The 5,495-nt window shown below is 51.3% G+C and overlaps 1 pseudogene; it reads left to right on the plus strand.

The window, feature by feature from the left end:
• The first annotated feature begins 1,777 nt into the window (after positions 1-1,777).
• Positions 1,778-5,495, plus strand: part of LOC119406718 (mitogen-activated protein kinase 14-like) — a 76,177-nt pseudogene continuing 72,459 nt past the window's right edge.

Here is a 5,495-nt window from a genome sequence, read left to right on the forward strand (position 1 = left end):
TTATCTTAAATCAGAACGCGTGCGCGAAGGAGCCTGCTGTTGCTGCTGCTGCTTCTGTTGCTGCTCCTACCATTTGCAAACTATTTTTGTTGGTAATATATGCGACCTGCGGGAGCACGCAGTTGCTCTATTGCTTCCGAATGCGCGAGTGCGCATCCGATTTTATATAACCCTTGTCGTTATGCGATGGTATAGCGCGAACTTTATGCGCGGTTTCTTTATATACCTTCGTGTTTTGCATCTGCGTTCCGCCTGTCCGCCTCACAGGAAGCATTGCATAACAGGTGCGTGCGCGTGTCTTCGACCTCCCCCACCTCTTTTTACTTTTGTACGCGCAGATAGACAAGATGAGCATATTCGGAATAAACACCAAGGATCTAAAGTTCCTGCATGATGTTTTGTTTGAGCAGCATATTCAAAAGGCGCATCGCGATTTGCCGCTTTCTTTCACTTTGTGCATTGCGCAATACACAAGCCACTGACCTCTATTTTTTTTTTTCGTTTTAATTCGTTACAGTAATCTGCTCGTACAGGCGCTCTACTTCACATGAATACTTCAGCGTTCCGCACGAGGTTATACAAACCTCGCGTGCACACCGGACAAGCCGATAGGTGCATATATTAACGTATTCTATGTTCATCAATCAGTAAAGTCGAAATGCAGGCAAACGTTATGGAGGGAGTACGCTGTAAGGCTCTCTTGCTCTGCAATCTTACCGAAGACTCGATCATTTTGTCTTCTACGCCATTGGTCCTTCGAAGGAGGATAAGGTAAAGTACAACGAAGAAAACGGACTGATTGGGCCAGGGGTGTTTCGTGGCCCACTCGAACTCTGGAAGGTATGCCCTCTCCTTTCGGTAAAGCTCTCTTCGCTCTGGCTATGTCTTCATTCTCCCTCTCTACTGCGCGTTTGTTCTTCGCTCTTTAATTCTTCGCTGCATCTCTTTGCCCGTAAATTGAGGAATGTGGACGCAGGGGCACCGAAGATGTGCTGTTGGTTTTCTACCGCGCCGGCCAGCCGACCCACCGGCCGTTCCTTCGCGTTGTTTGTCGACCTCGTAAGCGCACGACTCAGGCGAACTGCGGCGGTGCCGCGCTAAACGAAGCGCAGTGCATGCACGGCAGCAGGCGCAAGCGAGCGAATCCACGCAGTGCTCTGTTTGGCGTTTCTTTTTCTTTGTTTCTGCGGTATATAGGCGTGACTTTGCATCGCGCGGCTCCCTCTCGTCTTGCGCGCGCGTTTGTGTATGTACTGTTAATATTGACTTGCCCACAGTCGGAAGCACTTTTTCGCTATGCCCGAAGCGCGCTCCCTGCGGGAACAACTCTTCTTACGCTGCAGGTGTTCTCCTCACGTGATCTCTTCCCAAGTTCAATCTGCCCGATGCTTTCTTTCTCTGTATGCGTCGTTGGCACGGGGAATTCGGAAAATTCTTGCACAAGAACGCGCGCGCGACCGACTCGAAGCCGTGTGATGTACACCTTGCACAACTCTTAGGAAGGGAATGTGAAATCTTCGGTTTGTTTTCGTTCGGGCTGCTTCGATCAGGTCAAGAGCGGGGGAACTGTGTGTGGTGTGTGTGTGTGGTGTGTGTGTGTGTTGAGCGAGAGGGGAGAACTTGGCCACCTTTTTGCTGCATAGTACAGTAAAAACGAAAATAATGGGCATATAGTGTGTGCAGACTCGAATGCTGCTTGAGCCACGACCGAAACGCTCGGGGACCGACCGCAAGAATCTGCGGCTGAGCCCTGGCTCTAGTGAACTACATCCTGGCGATGGGGAACCGCGGTTGCGTGCGCCGGGCTAATTATACGCCGGCTTTCTCGGAGGGTGCGTTGGCCATCCCGGCCACCGGCAGGGAGCGGTGGCTGAGGGGACGATGACGAATACGCGCACTCCGCGTCGCCGCACGAAGAGGCGCCGCGTTTCCATTAACGAAACCTCGTACATATGCAACGCGCGTAATGAGCGAAACTTTGAAGGGGGGGGGGGTACTGCCTGTGAATTCGAGTGTCGCATGTACTACGAGAGGTGCTTTGATGCTTTGGCCGCGCGCGCTCGCTCGCTTATGGTATGCGAGCTCCCCTCTGCGGTCTTTAGCCCCGCGGTCTGCCACCGAAACGAGTGACTCACCGTCGCGCGCATTACTTACCGTGCCTAGCCCGTGGTGACCCGAGGAGAACGCGTCCGCAATCGCTGTTATGTGATCATTTGTGTTTTGAGAAGCTATGTCGCGACCCCCAGACGCGCTGGTAGCGTTCCAGCGCGGAACGCTACAGCAGCGTCTGGGGTCGCGCTAGAGCTTAGCAGGCAAGGCTCATGAGCTCAAGGACAGTTTCGATTTCGAGCCACAGCGGCCGCCTGTCGGTGGAGGCGAAATGCCACAACACCCGTACCTATAGATGTAGGTCCGCATTACAGAACCCAGGCAGTCAAATTAATCCGAAGTGGGCCCCACTGAAGCGTGCTTTGTCTTGGTTTGGCACGTGAAACTTCAGAATTACGTCGAGTTCGCTTTTACGCTGTCACTCGGCGCGTACCGTACACACGTGTTATTTTACAGCGAGAAAAATCGTTATAGCATCGTTATAGCGATCCTAATATGCGATAATGATTCGGGTCGCTGAGCTACAATGTCATATAGATATGGATAGATATGGATAGATAAACATCTAGCATCCCGTCTTTCAACGGCACTTCTGTGAACATCTTTGACGAAGCTTCTGCGGCTTAATTAGAGTTGTGGTTGATATCAGTGAGCGCTCCTCAAATGACACAGTTCAGCTTCTATCCAGTAATCGTTCAGTTTCATCCTGCTGACGCCATCAAGAGCGTCTCGTGCGGCTGCGTAGTTTCTTTAAATCAAATAACTCTAGCGAGATCGCAGTTTTTTGTGAAATTCCATTAAATGACGTCACGAAGGTATCTGTAAATTGACAAGGGAAGGTGGTATGGCTAACAATTACTGGCTCGAGCTTAACGTGCGCGCGGTTTTTGTTTGGCCGCGTTGTCGAACCGAGTCATCGAAGGACGTCTACGGGGTGCACTTGTTATGTAGTTGTCCGCGTCTTTTATGTGTGGAGAAAAAGGTATACACCCTTACTGATGCTGCTTGCGACTGTGCATATATGCTAGGGAGAGATGCGGTATCAGTGGTTCGGTAATGTGGTATACTAAATTCTAGTGCTTTCGCTCTGTCGGAGTAAAGTCGCCGTTCTGAATCTTCTAGCTCCAGACGATCAACTGCAACACGGAGTAAGCTCCCGGTTTTTTAGCTTACTTTCAGCCTTGTGATTTTTTAGATAAGACCGTCGCTTTATCAGACGACATTCGTGAAATGGGTGATTATGGCCGCGATGTATACTGAGATATTTTAGTCCGAAGCTGTGTATGGATAAAACCGTGTATTTTTCGTGTGCGTCGACAAGAACGTATGTGACGCACAAATTGGGCAGACTTCACCACCGGTCCATTAAATGAGCGAACACGCTGGCGTCAAACACCAATTAAAATTGTCGCGCCAAGCGCATGCGGCAAGGTAGACAAGACGGCGCATCTCGCGAAACGGAGGATGCGCCGAAAAGACCACAAGTTACCACGCTGCTCAAATTAAACTTTCAAGGAACATAAATTCAAAAGGGACTTCTGTACAGACGTTCCGTATTTATAGTTGGAGGTGTGTGTGATCGGGTATATGCATGGGCCGAAATTCTGCGTCACCTTCGTGTCGTGTGCTTAAAACTTCAATGGTCATCCACCTTCAAGTAAAATGACTCACGATTTAGTTTGTGAAGCGCAGTATTGTGCAGAGTAACAGTGCGCTTTTGTTATACCGACATTCTTTCGAATCTCAACGCGCGCACGCCGCTTAGAAATTCTATTCGAGCGCGCGTATCCTTTTCGCGTGGCTCCACTCGAAGCGCGTCGCCACCTCATGCATAGGCTTTTTCGAGAAAAGAAACCGCGCTCTTGCGACGAGCACACACACACACACGTTTCTACTGAATGACTGCATAAAATACAAGCCCCGAATACCCTCTTTGCCAAGTGTGCGGTTCCATACGGACTCTATCCCACACATACTGGCATTGCCCCAGAGCCATTACCCATTCACTCCGCTCTGACATACATGGAGGCCTGGGTTGCGAATCTGGGCGAACCACCTCCTCGTGGGCAACTCTCCTTACCCATACTAACCATCTCAAGGGAGGTCAGTAAAGCCTCACCTAGAGCTCAAACCCGGACTTGGGTTTCGAAAATAAGTTTTTTTCACTCTCTCCTCTCTCTCTCTCGTATGTACGCTTCGTATGCGGTATCTGTATATGCAAGTGGCTGCGCGTGCGTTCGTGCCCGCTTGCGCGTCTAAAGTGACCGTGTCGCCAGCTAGGTACATTCCCATGCAGGGGTTTCACTCCTTTTTTGCGCATGACGGAGTTGATGACGCCGGTCGCAATTAGTCCTCGCTTTATCTTTACACGAATATTTTTTGCGGCTGCCGCTCCTTCCCTTACGCGGTGTGTTGGCTTTTTTTCTTTCCTGCTTGCTTTCATCACGTTTCTTCTCTCTTTTCTTTAATCTAGCGTGCGACGGCCGGAAGTTCCCAACCTTGAACTTGCTTCTTCGTCTACCAGAACATCCTCTCCGGGCCGCGGCATGTGCTTCGTCATATACTTCCCCTCTCGCTCCGAGGTCGCTTCCTCTGTGCTCTTTCTGTTACTTTTTTGTGATTTGCAACTCCCCGCATCATAAAGCACACTCGCACAAAGAAAAACCCAAGATCGTGTAAAGTTTGCGCAGCCCCGATAAAGAACGCTCTCTTCGGATCATCCGTCTCTCTGGCTTGAGATCGTCTCCCCCCCCCCCCCCCCTCTCTCTCTCTCTCTGCGCGCAGGGGACGCCTTGTCCCACTGGTATCATGACCTCTGCCTCCATAGTGTTGTTCCGTCAAATAATTTCCGGACGGCTGCCCGCCTTTTCGATGCTACGTCGCGGTCCTGCGATGCTTCGGTCCCTAGACGCCTGACCGCCGATGTCCCACTCTCTTCCCTTCGTCCTCCTCCGTGGCGTCTCCGCTGCGCCAAATGCCGGCGAGACCACAAAGGAGACCCTCCTATTCGTACTTTGTCTTGTCATCCCCCCTCCCCCCTCTTAAGCCTACTTCTCTTTCCCACCCTCGCTCGTCTCTTGTCTCTCTCCCCTACACGCTGCTGCAATTCGCTTTTATATAGGCTTGGGTTGTGAACTCGCTTGTTGCCACAGCTGTTTTATGTCCCGCTGCGTGGCCCGATGTGCTCCGCGCAGGGTCGGCCCGATTGCGTTTGTCGATAAACCTGCCCGCGTTGTATTTCTTTAGTCCCGGAGGGAAGGGAGGCGCGAAATCTGTTCGTGCGGCGTTCGAGATCCTCTCTATACAGGGCGTGTGCAGCGCCAATCTTCTAAAACAGCACCCGCGGAGCGGTCAGCAAGCGACTTGTGCTCTTTCGGCGTAAACAC

This window comes from Rhipicephalus sanguineus, chromosome 10 (assembly GCF_013339695.2).
Source record: "Rhipicephalus sanguineus isolate Rsan-2018 chromosome 10, BIME_Rsan_1.4, whole genome shotgun sequence".
Classification (NCBI taxonomy): Eukaryota; Metazoa; Arthropoda; class Arachnida; order Ixodida; family Ixodidae; genus Rhipicephalus; species Rhipicephalus sanguineus.